A 23,802-nucleotide genomic window follows, 5' to 3' on the forward strand; every position below is an offset into this window, starting at 1 on the left:
TAAAGTAGATACACATTAATTAAATAATTGTCCAAACAAATAGTAATTACAAATGTGATCAATACTATGCAAGCCTATTAGTGGTGAATTTGACCTGGTATGAGAGGTGAGAGGAAACTTCTCTGACATAGTGTTAACTTCTGGTTGAATTTAGTTGGCTGGGCAGCAGAGATGGGGATGGAGAGATAGACTTCAGGAAGAGGGAGCAGCATGCTTTGAGGTCTTGCGGCCTTATGTCCAAAGCATATCTCATTGGAGGAGGCAAAAGAAGGTCAGTGCTGCTGGAGACAGATGAGAGGGAAATAATTCACAGGTGAACATGGGTAGCAAACTTGGGCCAGTTCTTTAATACCTTCATTTATTCAACAATAAGTATGAATTATTTCCTATGAGCCAGGTCTTGCTATAGACATCAAAGACCTAGCAGTTGAGCATGTGCTTGTGCAAGATAAAGAGAGTAAACAAACCAAATAAGAAAAATATGTTGTTTGCTAGATAGTGATCACTGCTGAAGAGATAAATAAGTTAAAGGAATGAACCAGGAAATATGGTGGGTAGTAAATTTCTGTTTTACCCAGGGTGGTGACATTTGGGTAAATCTGAAGAGAATGAGGGAGTGGGCCTTGCAAAAGGGAAACACCCTTTCTGGCCAGAGGAACCATTAAAAGCAAGAGCCCTGAGGGGACACGTGCCTGTTTGAGGAAGAGCATTGAGATCCAGGTATATGGGGCAGAAAGAGTAGAGGAGAGAACAGAAGGAGGAATGGATTAAAAGGTAAGGGAAACAGAGATTTGCAGAGGGAATTAAAAACTAACTCAAAAACAAGAAAAACAAGAACAAAAACCCTAACTTTAAATATAATGATACAGGCATGGTGTTAGTAAAAGAACAGAAAAAGATATATCCTTAAAATGTTGGTCAAAGGAGTGGTTACATTAATATAAAATAGACTTTGGAGCAAAGAAAACTGCTACAGCCAAAGAGGGACATTACATGATAGTAAAATGGCAAATCTACCAGGAAGACATAGGAATCTTATGTGTGCCTACTCCAAACAACTGAGCTATAGAATACAAGAAGCAAAAAGTAATTGAAGTAAAAGGAGAATAGACATGTCTACAGTTGTAGGTGGAGACTTCAACACCTTTTCTCAATAATAGGTAGAACATATACACAGAACACCAGCATGTGTATAAAAGAACTCAGCATCATCAACCAAGATCTCATTGACAGCTATAGTACACTCCATGTAATAACAGCAGAATGCACATTCTTCAAGTCCTCACAGAACATAAACACAGATCAACGATATCCTGTGTCATAAAACAAACCTCAGTGCATTTAGATAATTGAAATTATATAGAGTGTGTCTTTGACCACAATGGAATTAAACTATAAGTCAACAGAAGGGAAAAGGAAAAAAATTGAAACACTTGGAAACTAAATAACACAATGCTCAATAATCTGTACATCAAAGGAAAAGTCTCAAGAGAAATTTAAAATATGCATGGAACTGAATGGATGTGAAAATATAAGACATCACCCTTGGTGGGACAGCTGAAGCCTTGCTACAAGGGGAAATTAAGAAACAGAATCTAGCAAGGGATTTTATAGCATTATATCCATACATTAGAAACAAGAAAAGTCTCAAATTAAAAATATAAACTCCCATGTCAACAACCTAGAAGAAGTGCAAAATAAGGCCAAAATCAGCAGAAGGAAAGAAAACAAAGAGCAGAAATCAATGAAAGTAAAAAACAGAACAATAGAGAAAATCAATGAAATGGAATTGTGCTCTTTGAAAAGATCTATAAAATCAACAAACTTTCAGCAAGATGAACAAAGGTACAAAGAAAAGACAAAATTTACCAATGTCAGGAATAAAACAAGGAATATCACTACAGACTTTGCAGATTCCAAAAGACAATAAGGGAAATGCTACAAACAACTCCACATGCATAAATGTCACAATTTAGATGTCATGGACTAATTCCTCAAAAACACAAACTAGTACAATTTTCCCAATATGAAATAGACATTTGAATATCCCTATAACTATTAAGAAATTGAATTTTTCCTATCTGGTTTGGCTCAGTGGACAGAACATTGGCCTATGAACTGAAGGGTCCCAGCTTCGACTCTCGTCAAGGGCACATGCCCAGGTTTGGGGCTCAATCTCCAGTAGGAGACATGCAGGAGGCAGCCAATCAATGATTATCTCTCACACCATCAATGTTTCCACCTTCTCCTTTCCTCTCTGAAATCAATAAAAATATGTATTTTAATTAAAAAAAGAAAATTGAATTCATATCTTTTAAACTTGCATACAAAACATTTTTAGACACACATATTTGCACCAGAGAATACTCCCAAAACTTTAAAAAATAACCATCACTAATTGTAGTACATAGTTAATTCCAGAAAACAGAAGGCAAGGAGTACTTCCTAATTAATTTTATGAAGTTGTTATTACACAGATACAAAACCTATATAAAGTCATATCATTCTCCACAACTTCCAAATAAAAAAAAAAAGAAAGGAAAACCACAGATTAATCTCCTACATGCTTATCATATTGAACTCCTAAATAAAATATTAAGAAATAGAATCTAGCAATATATAAAAATAATTATACAGCATTATCAAGTGGGGTTTATTCCAGGAATATAAGATTGCTTCAATATTTGAAAATCAACCATGTTAACATGCTAAAGAAGAAAAATCACACCACCATATCAAACAACACAGAAAAAAGTATTTGACAAAATTCAATATCCATACATGATTAAAAAAACAAAAACAAAACACACACACACACAAACAACTCTCAGGAAACTAGGAATAGAAGGAAACTTCTTCAACTTCTTAAGGAGTAAATCACTTTTATTGGGGTTATAAGTGTCTTGTATATATTCATATTTTGTTCCTTCTGTTTCACGTCTTATCATGTCATATTTTTAAAAGTATATTTTATTGATTTTTTACAGAGAGAAAGGGAGAGAGATAGAGAGCTAGAAACATTGATGACAGAGAAACATCGACCAGCTGCCTCTTGCACACCCCCTACCGGGGATGTGCCCGCAACCAACGTACATGCCCTTGACTGGAATCGAACCTGGGACCTTTCAGTCTGCAGACTGACGCTCTACCGCTGAGCCAAACCGGTTTCAGCTTATCATGTCATATTTGTGCTGTTCTGATAGCACCTCCAAAATGGTTGGCACAATGTGGTAGGGAGTGAGCCACATAAGCAGACACTCTAACAGGAGACTCTATTCATGAATGGGTTAATAACATTCAAGGTCCAACTACATCTTGAAAACCTAAATATCTCAAGCAGTGAGACTCCCAAGAACACCCAGTCCAGGAGACCTAAGAGACTGCACCACTGGATATGACAAAACATCTACTACATAAGACCAATTCAAAAAATCTGGTTGACATAGCAGTTTGATCTAATACATAGAAACAATTACAAAGGAACAGCAAAAATTGGGAGACAAAGAAACACCCCTCACCCTCCCAAATGAAAGAAAAGGAGGAATCAGCAGAAAAGGAACTGAATAAAATGGAGGCAAACAATTTGTGAGAAAAAAAATTCCAAGTAATGGTTATAAGAATGCTCCAACATTTGGAGGGAAAATTCACCAACATGTGTAAGAATCAAGAGGAAATGAAGGATGTCATAGTTGTAATAAAGAACACAATGGAAGGTTTCAACCGTAGACTAGAAAAAGCTGAGGACCAAATTGGCAAGTTAGAAGACAAGATAAAAATAAAAAACACAAAAAAGAAACAAACAAACAAACAAACAAAACAAGCAGAGCAACTGGAAAAAGATTTCAAAAGCAGGAGAGCCTAAGGAAACTTTGGGACAACATGAAAGAAAACAACATCTGCATAATAGGTGTGCCAGAAAAAGGAAATGAGCAAGAAGTAGAAACTTGTTTGAAGAAATAATGGCAGAAAACTTCCCTGATTTGGGGGAGAATCACATAAGTTCAAAAAGCACAGAGAGTACTAAATAAGATGAACCCAAAAATGCTGACACTAAGACATATCATAACTAAATTGGCAAACATCAATGACAAGTAAGAAACTTAAAGGTTTCCAGAGAGAGACAAAAAGTTGCCAACAGAAACACATCAGGCCAAAAGAGAATGGAATGAAGTATATAAAGTAATACAAAGCAAGGGACATAATCCAAGAATACTCTATCCAGCTAGGATCTCATTTTAAATTGAAGGTGAAATCAGGAGCTTCTCAGACAAAAAGTGACTAAGGGATTTTATTACTGCCAAGCCAGTAATGCAGGAAATGCTAAAGAAACTGTTGTAAAAAGAAGAAATAGAAAGGGAAGAAGAAAGTCCTATGTAATACTTTCAACAATAAAGATTAAAAATAAAGAAAAAACAAACCAAAAAAAGAGTAAATATAAAAGTTCTCTTTATTGTTGAAAACAATACATATGTCTCATTTCCCACCATTGAACTCTCCCAATGTGCCCCTTAACCCTCAGTCCAGCCCAGGCCTTCACCTTCCCTATTGTCTGTATCCATCGGTTATACAAGTTCTTTGGTTGATCTCTTAGCCACCCACAGCCTGCCCACTCTCCCTTGCCTTCCTTCTGAAGTTTGATGGTCTTGTTCAAGGCTTCTATGTCTCTGGATCAATTTTTGTTCATCAGTTTATGTTGTTCATTATATTCTATAATTGAGTGAGATCATGCAGTTAACATTTTACTTAATGTTGCAAAATTGAATACTTTTCCTCCTAAGAACAGGAACAACACAAGATGTAGCTATTCTCACTCTTATTCTATATAATAAAATCCTAGGTAGTGTCACCCTTGTGCGAAGCCCTCATGTGATGTCACTACAAGATGGCTGCCACAAGATGGCCACCACAAGATGGTCACCACAAGATGGCCATGCGCACAGCAGAGGCGGGGCTTGGTTGCTGCTCTGCATGGTGAAGCCTGGGGGTCCTGTGGCTCTGCACAGTGCGGAGGAGGCTGGTTCTGCCCAGTGGAGGCAGATCTTGGAGGAGGAGGCAGGTCACGGCAGGGAAGGGCAATTGTGGGTGATCAGGTTGTCAGGGGAGGGCAGTTGGAGATCAAGCTGGCGGGGGAGGGCAGTTGTAGGCCATAAGATCAGGCCCCAGCAAGGGAAGGCCATTGGGGGTGATCAGGGTCCAGCAGAGGAGGGTAGTTGGGGGCAATCAAGCCAGCAGGGGAGGGCAGTTGTGGGTGATCAGGCAGGCAGGCAGGCAGGCAGAGGTGGTTAGGGACTCTTAGGCAGGTAGGCAGGAAGGCAGGTGAGTGGTTAGGAGCCAGCGGTCCCACTGTGAGAGGGATATCTGAGGGGTCTCAGAATGGAGAGGGTGGAAGGTGCAGGCCAGATTGAGGGACACCTTCCCCCACTCCACATCTGTTCATGAATTTCATGCACCGGGCCACTAATGTAACATAATAGTGGAAGTTCCAACTTCATGTGAATTTGCAATGATCTCAAAATGAAAAAGTTTAATTCAAACAGTATTATCCTCATATTAACGTATACCTCATATTAACACAGCTTCTATACAACACAATGATTAGATATTAAGTGTCCTGCTACCTGCCTTCTGCCTTTCTTCCTCAACCTTTCTGCAGCAAAAATAGAGGTTTGTTTCCTCTGAGGTGTTGCCTCTTCACTGTGGTTCCGCCCCAACTACCCATTGCCTGAAACTTAAAAGGCTATGTCAGCCATTCTGAGAGGAAATTTTGCAAAGCAATGTTCTTAGGATTGGCCTTAACTTCAATAAAAACTGAGAACAAATTGAAGCAATTACTCATTTTATTTAAAAAGTTTTGACCTTATTATTTTGACTTTTCAGTATCATACTCTGAGAAACAGTCAGATATTGTGAAAGAATGAAATGTCATAATAATATGATATTTAAACTTAAAAAATGTACTCTTTTGGATTTGAGTTTTACAGTCTGGATTTTTAAAAGAAATGAGTGCAGTGGTTGCTTTGCTAATAGCTGTATTTTTGGAAAGACTGGTTGTCCAGATGATGGTGCTAGAAGAGTGCTCTTCAGTCCTGTGAGAATAGGAAACTTCTGTATCATGCGAAGTCAAAAAAGGATTCTTATTAAACTAATTTTTAAATGGTTTTTCCAGAATAGTCACCACTGCCATCATTTTCATCATCAAATGAATGACAAGTAAATTAATTTATAGAGGTAATAAAAGCAACATCTTACAAATAATAAAAGGAAATATATTATATACCTATTTTGTATAACCATAGAGCAAAACAACAAGCTCAAAGATCTTAACAATGCTGGATATAGCTATGATTCTGCTCTGCTTTATGAAAGTTGACCTTAAGACTTAGAATTGGGGAAAAAAATTAAAACACTATGAAGAATAGAGAACAAGTAATAGAAATGAAAGTCTTTTGTCGAGTTTCTTTAGTTTGAAAAATACACTTTATCATTTCTCACCTGGGTATTAAATCCTGTGGCAAGTTGAAGAGATATTAGAGAGAAGAAAAGGAAGGAACAGCTCCCCAAAGAGTAAGCTTTCCGAGTATATCTGAACACTTATCATGTAGGTGCCAAATTACACAACTAGGCATATAAAAGAGACTCTCATCCCCTCATTCTCTCTCTCTCTCTGTCTCTCTCTGTCTCTCTCTCTCTCTCTCTCTCTCTCTCTCTCTCTCTCTATATATATATATATATATATATATATATATGTATATATATAGATATATATATAGATATATAGATATAGATATAGATATATAGATATATAGATATATAGATATATAGATACACACACACACACACACACACACACACACACACACACAGAATGGCCAGATTATTATGATCTCTGAAAGCATAATAATCTGGCCACTCAATATATATATGAAGCCCAGTGCATGGGTGGGTATGGATGGGGTCCAGCTAGCCTATCCAGGGGGAGGAGACATGGTGGTTGGCCGGCCTACCTGCTGGTCGAACTCCTGGTTGAAGGGACAATTTACATATTAGCCTTTTATTATTTAGGATATACACTGAGTTGCTAGATTATTATGCATTCTGAGATCATAATTATCTGGCCACTCAGTGTGTGTGTGTGTGTGTGTGTGTGTGTGTGTGTGTATATATATTCTCTCTCTCTCTCTCTCTCTCTCTCTCTCTCTCTCTCTCTCTCTCTCCTCACTATTATGAATAATTTAATCTCTAATATTTAGTTACCCTTGCTTTCTATAGGCTACTGTTTTCTATTTGCTTATGATCCAGAACACAGTTCTAATTGTCACTTTACACTTTACATTTACAGGGCATTTCATATATTTTAAAGGTTTCATAAATTTATTTTTTGCTTGTAGCACATTGCCTGCTGGCCTGGTTCAAGGATGTCAGCAAAAGAGAAGTGAAATGAATTGTGCCTTCCACAAAATGTAGGGTCTTCTGAAGGATTATGTCAGTGAGAGGACAAACCATAGGTAAAGCATCCGTGGAGAGGACTCTAAGGTTCTGCCCAAAATTCCCTCCCAAGCTCCAGAAGAGGCCTTGCTTCAGAAGTTTATGCTGGGCAACTGCATCTACATATTCCATTTGCACTTGACCCATGTATCTAACCTCAATGATTATCTCGCCATCACTGGTTTCCTATAATATGTTAATTTGAAGCACTTTTCCCCTTAGAACCCAGGTGGGAACCTTAAACCTTTTTGGAACTCCCTGTGTGTTCATTTTCACATTTTACCCAGTCGATTATCTATTCCTGCAGATTATATTTTTTCTCTCTACAAAATATCTCCATTTAATTTCTTCATTGTCAACCCTAGTCCTCCCTCTTATCTTCCAGGCCTTGTTGCTTCTCATGTAGATGGTGGTAATTTGTCTTGACTTTCTTTTTTCCTGTTACAGGACCTCCATATGCTGTTATTTATACTTTCCTCATCAATACCTTCACATCTCTCCATAAACTACTGAGGTAAGCACAACTCATCCTCAAGTTCAGTGCCCTGGCTTATCTCTTATTCAGCCGGAACTAAATGCATTATAGCCTTATGTAATCTTGACTTTCCTGAAAACACACTCAGGTGTCTTGCTGGCTCCTGATCTATTTGTGGATTAATGTACCAACCTCACTCCCCAATTCCTATTGTCATCCATCCCAGCCTTAGACACTAGTGTCAAGTGTCACATCCTTCATGAAACCTCTTATCACCCTCCTCCTACTTTCCTGCTATTCTCTGTCATTTTTTCTCTAACAGTACCTTTCCTCATATTACAGTAATCTGTGTAGTTTTCCCTTCCTTCTATTGAATCGGCAACTAAGTAATTGCGGATTTTTTTTAAAAATCAAAGACAATTTTTTCATGGAACTAAATAACTTTATTCTGTAATGTATTGCCCATTTTGATCAATGACCTTTTGCCATCTTTCAGACAGCATCATAATCCCACATTCAAAAAACCTCTGGTTTTTATTAGCAAAAAACTGAATCAGGTACGATTTGACATCATCATCATTATTGAAATTTTTACCATTCAAGGAGTTTTGTAAAGATCGAAACAAAAAGTAATCAGATGGTGCAAGGTCAGGACTATATGGTGGATGTGGCAAAACATCCCAACCAAGCTCCATTAATTTTTGCCGAGTGACCAAAGATGTGTGTGGCCTTGCATTGTCATGATGGAATACAACACCTTTTCGATTTGTCAATTCGGGCCGCTTTTCTTCAACTGCATTGTTTAATTTCGTTAGTTGTTCAATGTAGACATCAGAATTGATCGTTCGGTTGGGTGGTAAGAGTTCAAAGTAGACAATTCCTTTGTAATCCCACCAAACTGATAACAAAACCTTCTTTTGATGAATATCAGCTTTTGATGTTGTTTGAGTTGGTTCTCCTGGCCTGCTCCACGAACTTTTCCACTTGATATTGTTGTAAACAACCCATTTTTCATCGCCAGTTATCAGTCGTTTTAAAAATGGATCATTTTCATTACGTTTCTTTAGCAAATCGCAGCTGCTAATGCGTTGCGTTAACTGTGATTCTTTCAGTTCGTGAGGAACCCATGTATCGAGTTTTTGAACATAGCCAAGTTGTTTTAAGTGATTTTCAATGCATGTATGTGATACATGAAGCTTCTCTGCAATCTCACGTGTTGTACTGTGACAGTCCGAATTGATTATTGCTTTGATTAGGGCGTCATCAACTTCAACTGGACGACCAGAGCGTTTTTCATCTTTGAGTGAAAAATCACCAGAACGAAATTTGGCAAACCAATTTTGACACTGCCGTTCTTTTAAGGCTTCGTCACCATAAACAGCACATAACTTTTTATGAGCTTGCGATGCGTTTTTCCCTTTGCGGAAATAAAAAAGCAAAATATGACGAAAATGTTCCTTTTGATTTTCCATTTTTCAACGAACGCCAAACGAAAACTACAAAACAGATCAAAAAACTTTTTTTACTGATTAACAGCTGAATAGCCAACTATCAAATAACAAAATGTGTTTTACATTTGTACTACGTCTGCAAATCTAAAAATTCAACTGAAGCCATATATGTGTGAAACCCGCAATTACGTAGTTGCCGACCCAATAGATTATAAACTTCTTGAAGAAATAAACTTCAATTTATCATCTTATTTCCTTAAACATCCAGGTCTAAGAATTCTATATAGTGGAAAATGCATATTTATTTAGTTGAAGTAAACTGAATTAAAATGGAGATAGTATTGAAGATGTTTAAATTTTATTTAATGAAGCCACCTTCCTTTTATTCAGCTTTCATAAAAACAGTTTCAAAAAATGGAAGGTGGGGGTGGGTGAAAAGAGATCAACCAAATAACTTGTATGTACAACCCATGGATACAGATAGTAGTGTGGTGAAGGCCTAGGATGGGCTAGAAGAGGTATGTAGGGGGGGAAAAGGAACATATTCAATACTTTCAACAATAAAGATTTTTTAATAATGCTGCCCAACTAGTACAGATACATATCTTTTAGTTTTCTGAGAAGGTTAGTATTTTTGAGTATATGTATATATATATAAAGTTAAAGTTCGGATATCAGTGATGTTAACAAAGGACAGGAAAACATTGCAAATACAAGTAGTAATTTGTATCATCAATAAATATTCATTTGTTAACAGTATTAATCCAAACAGACCAACTAATGTAAATCAATAATTGGTTTGGGACTACAACTATAAATAGGAATAAAAATTAAAGCAATTGTGATTTTTTTTTTCTGTTGCTCTGCTATAATTTTAGTTTTTACCTATAATGATTTCCAACTTTAATGCTAAAGAATAATTTCACAATTGCTTACATATCATTTACTTATTAATTTTCCCTCTTACTTACCAAATATTTATTGGGCAACTGGGTGTAGGGGATTAAAAATTATCTCTATTTTTGCCTCGTCTGTTGTAGTTTGATAGAAAGATAGACTTGAAGCTCTGTAATTAATATGTTAAGTTCTCTGTGGATGTATTGATGCTCAAAGGACTATAGTTTGTGAAGGAAGGAGAATGGAGAGTTTTCTAGAAAAGACAGGAAACCAATCAGAAATACTGAAAAATTTGAGTGGGGAATTGAATTCTTAGTTTTCTGCCCAAACAAGGGAGGTCCCAGCATTTTAGAGAAAAGGAGATGCATATAATGCTATCAGGTGATGAGGCACCATGTCAAATTTGGCCACTGTCTCTGCACAGCTGGCATCCACACAGAAAGGCAGAAGTTGAGTGTCTGCAGTCTGACTAAGCCAGCTCAGGGAAGACCTGGTACAACTTACCGAGACTTTTGAATTTTATGCAGACCTCGAGATAGGGCAAGACCCTAACCAAGGGAGTGCTTCAAATGTTATTGTAAAAACAGCACTCTGTGGTATTTGGGTAACAGACAGAAAAAAGGGGTGAGAGAATGTGCCCACATCTTAGCAGTGAATCAACGAAAAGTTCATTCCTACTGATGGGTCAGTAGCATCAACACATAACTCTACTCAGGACATAAGGACTTTCATTCAGACCAAAGCTTTAAGGCAGAAGACACTAAGTTCTGTCCAAGTGACATTCCATCATTTTTTAAAGCCTGATATGATTCAAGGACCGATCCCAGCTAGGCTATATAAAATTCATCCCATATGGGTAATGTCTGTCCATGTCCCAGATGAGGTCAGAGGAGGAAGTGCCATCAGGCTTGCAATATTACACAGACCTTTGGTCTAACCTAAATTTACTTTTCTGAAGTTTAAGCTCATTTCCTCTTTCCCATCCTTAGGGATGGTACAGAACAGATGGTCATAAACCACCAGATAATGACCCTTTATAGACTGGAGACACATATTAAATCAACTCTCCGCCATCACTTTCCTGAGCTGAACAATTGAAATTCCCTAGCAGTTTTATTCTTAGATTTGCTGTCCTAAATCTGTATCTTTGTTTTCTTAGAGTGACTGTCTAGCTCTTTCTCATCTTGCTTAGATGTTTATCTACAAATAGGACAAGAGTCTTCAACAAACATAATCATTTCCATGTGCACTGAAGGCATTTCCCCTGGAATCTCTGATCCTGTAATAGTCAAGTGTCACGCTACATTGAAAACAAACAAACAGAAACCAGCAGTAGCATGTTACTGGCTGACATCTTAAGGTAACTAGGATTTCCACATGCCTTTAGTAAATTTTTATTAAGCTAATCTTCCCATTTTATCTTTGTAAACTCTAATTTCTTAAATTGCAGTAAATTAAATTGCTTCATTTATTTGAACCTCTCTGCCCCTTGTCATTGAACTTTATTTTTTCCATCATTTCTGGCATTTTTGGCCTTCTTTGGCATTGCTTGGCAAATATTATTTATTTTACCTCGAGTTACAGCCAGAAATAGTTCATATAGTCTACATCTCTGCACATCTTAGAACTCCCTGCCCTTTTGAAAGTAGAATGGACTTCCCTTTTGTACCAGGCTTCCCTAGAGCAGTCAGAGGCCTTGGAATGTGCTTCTCTCCCACCCCCCAACCTCACCCCACCCCTCACAACTACTTCCAAGCTTTCTAAAAGAAACATGTTACTCACTGAGTGAGCCCTCATTTCAGGCCGTTCACTGGAATGGGCTAAAGGGATAGTATTGGATTATCTGACCTCTAGCAGCTCCCAGCCCTGGCTGGAGGGGCTTGTGTAGCACATTCTGCAAAGGGATTAAATGCAGCAGAATATCTCAGCAGCATAAACTCCTGATGATTACCTAGAATCTGGTATTTCCCTGAAGTTATCTCAGGAGGGAGAAAAATGTTAGATTTCTACCTACTCCCCTCCGAAGCTTGAAATGCATGCTTCCTTACTGGTCTGTTGACAACTATAATTTAAAAATAAAGTAAATGAGTACTCTCTTCTCAGAAGATCAGTGTTTAATAAAATCTATTAAATGGGAACATTGCCCTGGAGTGAAAAGTTGAACTCCTACATGACTGTTAACCAAGAATTAAATAAGAAAAAAAACAAAATCTACCCTTTCGTTTTGTCCCCTGAATTCTCAGTCTCTCTGGATCAGACATCTGAAAAGAGCTTCTGAAGAGAGCATTTTTCCTGGCCTCCCATTCACATGACCATCATTTCTGAGTGGACAGTGAGATCCCCGAGTGCCTCCTCCTGAGAGCTTCCTATGACATAGGCAGGCACTGTTCTGCAGACTGCATCTGTAGCTGAGCTTCATGCCCAGTGAAAGCCACTTATGAGAGGGGCGGAGGGGTTTCTTAGTTGAGAACTTGTCCCTAAGAGAAGATAGGGTCAGATATCAAGAGTTTTTATCTGGTAACCGAGCATCAGGTCTGAAGTAATTTGAAATACAGAGGACTTGTCTTTGACTTGGAGCTGTTTCTAGTCTTATCTGGTGGAACTATGTCTGTATTCTAGGAAAAGAGGGAATGAAATAAAACTAAAGATAATTAAATCACTAGAAAAGTTTTAAGAATTTAAATGTAAGCAGCCCTGAGTATCCCTCTAACAAAGTATAGCACAAAGGGCTAAAGAGAGGCCATAATAATAATTGTTGTAATCTCATCTGGACCAGAAGTTTGTGAGCCCAGGAGGAAATGGGTAATCCACAATCCTGGCATTGACCTGGACTGCAGAATCTGTGGCAGTGAGTAGTAATCCCTTTGACATGAGATTTGTTAAGAGATTATTAGCAGGTTGCACCACTCCAGAACCTATCATTGTATTTACAAGAATGATGCCCCCTGGAGCACAACCTGGGTGTTTGCCTTGGAGCTTAGGTCTGGTGGATTCTAAGTTTATTCTGTTAAGTAGCCAAGGTCTGTCTGGATTTAAGCCACCCCATTCATCTGGAGCTAAAAGACCAGACCAAAACTTCATAATCCATAGGTCTTTACCACGTTTGTCAAGTCAGTGCTACTAAGGAAGTTCTCTCTTTCCCCTGGTCTTGGTGTGGAGATTCTTATCCTCACCAACAAATGGGCTTTTGTTGTAGGAGATCTTAGCCTTGAGTTTTGTTTGCCTGTTTACTTCCTCCCGGGCATTCCTGTTTAGGTTCCCAGCCATATTTCCCCTCTTTGCTTATTTGTTTGAGACCAAGTGCCTGTGTCATTTCCTTCATCTCTGGCATATCCTCTGAGCTTTTTTTTTGTAATGGCCTGGGGCACTGTCAGGGTCTGTGATGTGGGGATGTGCAGATGTGACCAGAGGGTTTGGGAGCCCAGAATGGAACAGGCTGACAATTGGGGAGTGCCAGCTCAGCCTGGGGCAGCAGACACTTAGTTCCTGAACAAAAACAGGCCCCTAGTTTCTGCTGCCACTGGCCAGGATTCCACCGGGCTCAGTGGAAGGAAACAGACATTCCCACATTCCCGCACGGCTGCTTGGTATTTGGTGTGCTCACTGACTCAAGTGCACTTTCCACTGGGTCACTTTTCACCCACAGTGTTTTGTTTTATTTTTTTCCTTTTTTAAAAATAAAAACCATGATTTATTAAGACAAGAATAACTCTAGTTTTTTGTTTTTGTTTTTGTTTTTAATATCCTGGCTCATCTCTTATTGCTTTTTTGAGTTTAGCTTAAAATCTACTAAACATAAATTTTAAATAATTATTATCTTATTGCAAAAATTTCAACATGTTTATATAGAAGTTTTGAAGAAAAAAAAAAACTATAAAGAAAAACAATCACCTCTGATACCACCACCTAAACATAATAACTACCATTTATATTTATACTTACATAGTTCCAATTTGTTTCCAAGGTATATTTGCAAAAACTGGAATAATGTTTCATTGTTTTGTCTCAATAGTTTACTTGTTTTAACTGTTAAGATTTTAGGTATTTTTTTAAAAAAACAAGGGATCAGTGGGGAAGAAAAGGAGACATTTGTAATATTTTCAACAATAAAAATAAATTTAAAAATAATTCAATAAAAACAAACAAAACATTTTATAGAGAAATTGATACAAAATTTCACTATACTTTTAATTAAAATACTATTTCCATACAATAAGGTATAGCAAGTCCTAGTATTCAAATTTATATACTTGTATAAATTAAGGGCATCAGGAAAGAGATGGGAACTATTGTTTATGGATGTCCATAAAATTACTTATGGCCACCTGACTAATCTTGGAAACAATATTGAGCTGGTGCAACTTCCTCATGTCACAAATTCTAGTATATAAAAATATGGCTTTCTCTGGTTTCCTAAAATTGGAGTTAATTTACATTAAGACTTAATTGTGTAGGCTTCTCTAGGGTAATTCAGATCACTCAGTGATTTCTCCATGATTTAAAATGCAAAGTCAGCTGAATGCCCTCAGTTCACCTTGTGCTAGCAGCAGATACAAACTAAAACATTGTGGCATTGGTGAGAATAGGAAGTAACCAGTTTCTCAAATGTTTTATTTCATAGTCTTTATATTTTCCAGCTTTGATGAAAGCTGTGTTAACGAAAAAAACCATTGAAACCTGTAAAGAATTTTTTAATGAGTTTATTTGAGCCAAAACTGTCGACAATTGCCAGGAAGCAAAACCTCAAAGGATTGAGATAATGCTCCGAAGAATGGCGGGTTACATTTCTCTATTTATACACTGAAATCAAAAGAGGGACATAGGTGGGTTACATGAAATTCATTGGTGATGGAGTAAGGAGGCAGAAGAAAGCAAAGCGGTGAGAAACCCCTGGGATTGGATAAAAAGTAAAATGATGGAGGTGCACTCAGGTGAGTGCTAGAACAATTAACATGATAAAGAAGGAATTTGAGGCATCTGTCCTGGCGCCCACCACATTTGGTTGTTCCCCAGGGGCTCCGAAAAAGGGAAGTTACAAGTTACCCAGACATCTCACAGATATGTTATCTTAGAGGCAAAAGGCAAATGGGCTCAGTAAAAAGATCAAAGTTGATCTTTGTCTGGGAAAATATCTGGGACATGACTACCTACTATAACCTGTTATATATTTAATTTCCAAACCATCTTTTGTGGTTATCTTAGGTCTCTGGGTTTGCAAGACTGCCACGCAGGCCTTCCCTGAGCTTGTCAGGTTAGCATGTGGCTTTTTTTCTTTCACAGCTGTTAAGCTTAAGCTTAAGAATATATAATTGGGGTTTTGGTTCCCCTTCCTTCACCATTTGACAATGTCAGCCTCATATTTCCTAGTTAAGGGGGGTATTAGGATTAGGGCAACACAAGAGAACTTCCCAGTATTTTGGTGATATTTATGTCATGTATCATTGCACTATATTAGCCTGATTCAGGTTTATGAATGTGGCATAAGAATGAGTAAGCATTGCTCTACAAGGTGGCCAAGGCCTTTCCTGCAGCTGCCCCTGACTTCTCTGTTTCTTATGGAAGAGAAGGCTTTTGCTGGTTATCCCAGATGTTTCTATGGATGGGAGAATCTGTGTTCCTTTGTCACCAACTTCCTCCAGGATATGGAGCCTGCTTTCTCTCACATTGCCAGAAGACAAGTTCCCTGCTAAACTTCCTCATCCATACTTCCTCCCCTCCCATGCGTTCACTGGGCAAGTTCCTTTGTCTTATTACCTCTAACATTCTTGGGTTCAACTCTTTGCTTCACCTCCTTCTACAGCAAGACTCCCATGTATGTTTTGTACTTTCTAAATGGTGTTTATTTAATAAATTTTTATTTTATAATCCTCCTTATCTAACTTTTGGACATATTGCCATGTTCCCCTCCCACCACCACCCCCCATTATTTCATCTGATTTTGATAACAGAAGAATGTGATATTGGGATGTATTCCACAATTAGCCATTGGAATATCATTCTCTTCCACTAGATGGTGAGCTCCTTAAAGGTAGGGACATCACTGAAATTCAGAACCTGGGCAGAGCCTAGCACACAGTGGGTTTTCAATGCTATTTAATCAGTTATCAACGACTGCTTCCTTTCTGCTAATAAAGAATATCAGATATCTTTTTAAAAGACTCATCTGCTTAGAGTGCATGTATCTACTCAAGGTGAAAGCCAAAGGCAATCTGCAGTCATTTAAATAATTTATCATTAATTACTGATTTTCTGTAAAAGGAAACATTATTTAATCTTCTTTCAAGCAATGATACAATGCCTGCAGATCAGGAGACTTTAGACTTTGACAATAAGATAAGAGTCAACCTCAATCTATCAGAAGCTACTGATTTATTAAAATTATAATAAAGCCACAACAATAAAACTGATTTCTAAAGCTCCAGTTTTTCCCCTATCATCTGGGATTGAACTATATAGCAGGAATTATGAACTAAAGTTTGCTCTTTGCTATGCATCTATTACCATATTACACAGAAATCAAAGGAAGAAAATAGCAGAATGTCACAGTCCTCCACCAAATATTTGCATTGTTAACTTAATTAGAGGAATCCTAAGCGCTTTGCATGTTTATAGATCTCTTTCAAATTTTTTGAGTTATACATTAACTTCAACTTAAAGTTGAATGAACTAGCACTTGTTTTTGAGGAATTTGTTCAGTATTACATAGTACAAATAGTGAAATAAAAGATAGCATTCGAATTCTAAAAGTCTAAAAAGTTGTCTGATTATGTTGTCTCTTGAAAGGTACTTACACAAATGATAAAGACTTTAATAGTACTCACCAGATGGAATTAAAAATCAGCTAAACCAAGTTTTCAATTACAGATAATTTTAGAAGACACAAGAACTACTAGACTCTTATCAGCCCCAAAGCTGTAACAACTGTGAAAATTACTACAAATACTTAGGACTCATGTTTTTCATCATCTTTTTATTCATTCAAATATTCACTGGTAACTACTGATTTACTCATTCTGACTCCTTGAAGTAAAAAACAAAAACAAAAACGACTCAAGGTCAAATCAAAACTAAAGTTAATTTAGCACATGGAATCTTGCTTAAAAAGCTTAGTGAAATATTATCCATATTGAAAATGTTAATAAATACTTCATTTTACTAGGGTGAAGTTAGAGATAATAATATTACATATTATTGATTTTTCTTCCATGAGCGAATAGAAACTAGTTATCACCAACTAAAGTAATATTACTCAAAGCAGGAACTTTATTTGCAACGTTTAACAATTTCTCAGGCTATGTAAACAAAACCAAGGTTTAATATTTATGTGACTCAACCATTTTGGAGTTTTCCCCATAGTCAACCCTCTACAATAGAGCCATTATTTACTGTCTGACTTGTCTGTTAGAACTTGTCTAATTTGAACACACCAGCTTACAAAGTTCATTCTCCTCTGCCAGAATATCATAAGACATGAATGTGGTAGAGCCCAGTGGCTTGGAGCCTGGACTTTAATCCTAGATTATCACTTTACTGGCTAGGTGGTCCTGAGCAAGCTGCTTAATCTTGCAGAGCCCTACTTTTCTAAAATGTGAAATGGGATTAATAATTTTTGTTCTGATCCAAAAAGACTGACACCAAGACATATCATAATTAAATTGGCAAACATCAATGACAAAGTAAGAATCTTAAAGGCTGCCAGAGAGAAAATTACCTACCTACACGGGATCTACTATTAGATTATCAACTGATTTCTCAACAGAAACCAATTAGGCCAGAAGAGAATGGAATAAAATATACAAATATGATGAAAAGCAAGGGACTGAATCCAAGAATACTTTACCCAGCAAGGCTATTATTCAAAAGAGAAGGTGAAATCGGGAGCTTTACAGATAAAAATGAGCTAAGGGAGTTTATTACCACCAAACCAGCATGCAAGAAATGCTAAAGGGACTGTTGTAAAAAGAAATAGAAAGGGAATATGGAACATAGGCATAAAGAATAAAAATGGCAACAAACAAGTACCTATACTATACAATAAAAGCCTAATATGCTGTGTCCAGTTGTCTGGTTGGCCATTCAACCAATCAAAGTATAATATGCTAATGATATGTTAAGGCCTCTCAATGACATGCACTGACCATCTAAGTAGACACTTTTTGAAAGGGGACATAAAGAAAGCTGAAAACATGCTCAAAGTCACTAATCATCTGAGAGTAGAATCCAAAAATGAGGTACTATCTCACTCCTGTCAGAATGGCTATTGTTAACAACAAATGACAAGTGCTGGTGAGGAGGTGGAGAAAAAGGAACCCTTCTCCACTGTTGGTGGGAATGCAGACTGGTGCAGCCACTGTGCAAAACAGTATGGAGTTTCCTCAAAAAACTAAAAGTGGAGTTTCCATTTTACCAAGTAATCCCACTTCTAGGAATATGTCCCATGAAATCAGAAACACCATTCAGAAGGGATATATCCATCCCTGTGTTCATAGTAGCACAATTTACCATAGCTAAGATTTGGAAACAGCCCAAGTGCCCAACAGCAGATGAGTGGATTAAAAAGTAGTGGTGCATCTACACAATGGAATACTATGCTGCTATAAAAAAGAAGGAACTCTTACCATTTGAAAAAGCATGAATGGACCTAGAGAGCATTATGCTAAGCAAAATAAGCCAGTCAGAAAAAAAGAAATATCACATAAAATCACTCATTTTTGGAATATAATGAACATCATAAAGGGATGAACAAAAGTAGAGCCAGAGTCATAGAAGCATTGGTCAGACTGTCCAACCTAAGAGGGAAGGCAGGGGAAAGAGAGGGTAAAGATCAACCAAAGGACTTGTATGCATGCATATGAGCATAACCAATGGACACAGGCAATAGGGGATAAGGGCATGTGTTGGGGGTTGAGAGAGGCTGGGGAAAGGTCAGTGGGGGAAAAAGGAGACTTGTATAATACTTTAATCAGTACATGTTACTAAAAAAAGAATTTTTGTTCTGTTAGAATTCAATAATATAATTCAAGTGCTTATATAATTAGCAATTAGTAATTGATATTTATTAAGCCATTTGTAGTGAGGATAAATTCTCAAGTAGTGCTTCTTGTTCTATATCTTTAAAGTCAAATATGATGGTGCTTGGTTGTCAGCTTGAGAAACCAAGAGTGGAGCCAATAATTCAATTTATGATTTGAGAATAGTCAGTAAGTAGACAACATCAGTAACAAATGATGGATAACAGGCTTGAACAGCTAAAGAGAGAAAGTATTGTATAAATATCCAAGAAGATTTTAACCTAAAACTTAATTTAGAACAAATATCTACTGGGAACATGTCTGTGCAAGGCTGGACAATGGGAGAGACATACAGAAATTTATTTAGTAAATATTCACTGTGTGCCAGGCACTGCTCTGTGTGCTAGAGTAAGAACAGTGAAAAGCAGAGTCAAATTATCTGCTGTCATGCAGTTTGTGTTCCAGTGTTAGAAGTATAAAGATACTATTCCTTTCTCTATGATATCTGTATTTATTTAAGGAGCATGAACCTTTACATTAAGAAAAGAAACCAAGAGTAATAAAAGCAGTAATTATAGCAAAGGACACTAAACAACTGCGGAGGAAGGAACTCATGGTATCAAGGAAACCTGAGTTCAAACCCAGGTTTTGATAATATGTTTTGACAATACGCATTTTTTTTTAGAGTCTAATATTTTCATCTGTTGAAAAAGGTATAATAATAGCTCCTTTTAGGATTGTTGTGATGACTAAGTGAAATTACATAAATCCCTTTATGGAATGACATAAACATGGTATGTCTTCTTGAAGAGGAGACTTGGTCCATACCTCAAAGGATGAGAAGGATTTTGCAAGACAGAGAAAGAGAGAAAGCACATTCTAGGCTAAAGGTAAGGTTTGATGAAAGGCATGACTTTGGAAGTACAAGGAATGTTTGGAAGAAAGTGAGCTGAACAATTTGACTAGCAGAATTCATGAAGATAAGCAGATAGAGAAACAAATCAAAAGATAGGTGGGTCTTGCATGACTCACAAAGGAATTTCTGAGCGTTAGAATAGTGCTCATACATTGAAACACAGAATGACACAAGGTATAAGTAGAATCCAAATATCCATTTAGCACTGTCCTCCTGATGACCTGGCCAGATGACCTTATCACCCTCTTTATCAATTCATATCTGAACACTCAGAGCCTATTAGACGTATTCTATAAAATACAATAGACATCCTACCTGACCCTCTAGTTTAAGTGTTGCATTTATGGCAGGAAAAGCAGTTCTAAAATGACCAAGGGGAATGAAAGAACAAGGGCTGTTTCTCAAAAATGAGATGGTGTTTTGCAAAAATGAACTGACTTTATGATACCATCTGGAAAATGCTTTGGATTCCCGATACAGTGCACTGAGCATAACTTAATATCGACTAACCAGCTCTTAAATACTCTCTTTCTGTTTTCTCACATGTGAATGTAACCTACAGGAATAAATGTTATTCATCCATGAACAGGACATCTGGTATGACTTCTCAGCAAGAAGGTGTGCAATTCTTGGGTGAATTTCAACAGAACACATCAGTCTAACAATGGAAACTTTTCAGGATTGAGCCAGTCCCTGGTGATGGACTATGTTCAGAAATTAGTGCTTCCAAACCATGCTGTAATCAAGGATATTTTTTCCGTTTTTCCATACTCCCTCTCTCTCTTCTTTTATTCTTTCCCTTGGTACTTCCAACATTTAGAGTGTCTGTGATATGCAATGCATGGTGGTAAACTCAGACAAAATTTCAAATGGATCTGAACCCCGAGATGTTACAGCACAGTCAGACCTGTCACTGTTCAGTGTTGGCAGATGTTCCTCACAGTTTCTTCCAAAATAACAACAGTCCTTTCACATAATTTATTGTAATTGAGTAGTGGTATTATGGGCGGAGAAGTTCTTCTCCTTCCTCACATTTAGTGATGTGACCCAATTTTACTATCAGTAGGAAAGATTTAGAAGTTCATAAATGAAATAAACTTTTATTAATTTAATAGGAATTAAGCCGAAGTTAACTTTGTTTTATAAAAAAGTCACCAATAAAATCGTCTTAATACTTACACAGAGGAACATTTAATTTGCTGAAGAGAACAAATTGCTTTCAAATAATTAAAAACACAAATTTATGGATAAACAACTAGTGTGTTAAATACAAATCATTCTTCTTTATTTATTGAAGTAGCTGCCCTACAACATTACTTGATGATACTTAATTAGCCAAATATGAATTACTTTATTTAATTAAAATTAATAATTTTTTCTATAAAATTATTATTTTATTGAGATTGACTACCCCATTTGATCTCTATAGTGAAAATTAATACATTTTCTTTGGATTTAACAAAAATGGCCAACATATATATTTTTATGAAGGCTGGTTATTAGATTTGATAGTTGTATGAACATTTTTGCCTAATTATAACTCTGTGTTTTGTTTTGTTTTTTGTTTGTTTGTTTGTTTTGGTGGTGGAGTAGAGTGCACTTTCTTATTCTGCAGACAAGACAAAGTAAATCTAGTGAGTTAGGCTAATATTCAGCTATAGTACATTTATTGGGTGCTTAATATGTGCCAGGCACTAACTATTCTTGGGGCTTTTTACATATAAATCCACTTAATCTAACCATCAAGTCTAGGAGGTAGATATTTTTATGAATCCATATTACATATTAGAAAGGCTAATGGATTTGTCCAAGGTCACACAGCTGGCCAGTGAAGCAGCTTAGGTTTGAACAGAGGCAACCTAATCAGATACAACTGCAAGTCCCAGGTTGTCACCTGTACTTCTGAATGCCAGGCTATACATTGGTGTTCCCATGACCTCTTCCGTGGGTTTCATTATTTGCTAGAGCAATTCACAGAAGTCAGAGAGACACTTTCATAAACTTGCCAGTTTATGCTGATAAAAGATACAGATGAGCATACAGATGAAGGGATACATAAGGTGAGATCTGGAAGGTGCTTCTGAGCGCAGGTGCTTCTGTCCTCGTGAAGCTGGGATGCATTACCCTCAAACCCAGAAACCTTCCATACCCCTGTTATTTGGGGATTTTTATGAAAGATTCGTTACATAGGCATGATTGATAATTAACTCAATCTTCAGCCTTCGTCCTTTATAGGATAATGGGAATGGGGCTGAAGAGTCCAAGAGTCTAATCATGGCTTGCTCTTTCTGATGACCAGCTCCCATCTGGAAGCTACCCACAGGAGCCCACCAGGATCACTTTATTAGAACAAAAGATGTTCCTATCACCCAGGAAATTCCAAGGGATTTAGAAGTTCTGTGTCAGGAATCAGGTTCCAATATATATTTTTTTATTTTATTGAACAGTTCCCAATTGTCTGTTTCACAGTCCTTCGGATTCATATACCCACTGCCTATTTGTTAACATCTAATTGGCAGCTTAAACTTACACAGCCAATAACAACACACTTGATTTTTCATTTTTCTTATTTAAACTTGCTCTTCTCTTTAGTATTTCCCATCCTCAGAAAATGGCAACTCCATCAGCCCTTCTGCACAAGATAAAAATCTAAGATTTATGATCCCACATCAAATCATTCCACACTTTTTCCCATTTGTACTCTCATAGCCTAGTCCAGTGATTGGCAAACTGCAGCTTGCAAGCCACATGCAGCTCTTTGGACCCTTGAGTGTGGCTCTTCCACAAAATACCACGTGTGGGTGCGCATGTACACTGCAAATGAAACTTCGTGGCCCATGCGTAGAACTCAGTTTTCAGCTCTCAAAAGAAATTTCAACCTTTGTACTATTGATATTTGTTGACTAATGAGTTTGCCGACCCTGGCCTAGTCTAACCACCACCCCTCTAGTTTACTTCCGTAACCTCCTAATATGTCTCTCAGCTGCCTCTCAGTCCTAACATGCAAATACAATCTAGTCAACCTAGAAACATTGTGCTCATTTTATTTATGTATGTATGTATGTATGTATGTATGTATGTGTGTGTGTGTGTGTATATATTTATGTATTTATTGAACTAGAGGCCCAGTTCATGAACTTCGTGCATGGCTGGGGGAGGGGTGTGTCCCTCAGCCCAGCCTGCACCCTCTCCAATCTAGGACCCTCTCAAGGGATATCCCACTACCTGTTTAGGCCCAACTCCTGTGGGATCATGCCTAAATGGGCAGTCAGACATTCCTCTCACAATCCAGGACTGCTGGCTCCCAATTGTTCGCCTACCTGCCTGCCTGATTGTCCCTAACCACTTCTGCCTGCCAGCCTGATCACCCCCTAATTATTCTCCTGCCAGCCTGATTGATGCCTAATTGCTCCCCTGCCAGCCTGATTGCCCCCAACTGCCTTGCCCTGCAGTTATGGTCACTCCTAACTACCCTCCCTTGATGGCCTGGTTGCCCTTAACTACCCTCCCCTTCAGGCCTGGCTGTCCCTAACTGATCTCCCCTGCTGGCCTGGTTCCCTGCAACTA

The sequence above is a fragment of the Pipistrellus kuhlii genome, unplaced genomic scaffold (genome assembly GCF_014108245.1).
Source record: "Pipistrellus kuhlii isolate mPipKuh1 unplaced genomic scaffold, mPipKuh1.p scaffold_m20_p_9, whole genome shotgun sequence".
In the NCBI taxonomy this organism is placed as follows: domain Eukaryota; kingdom Metazoa; phylum Chordata; class Mammalia; order Chiroptera; family Vespertilionidae; genus Pipistrellus; species Pipistrellus kuhlii.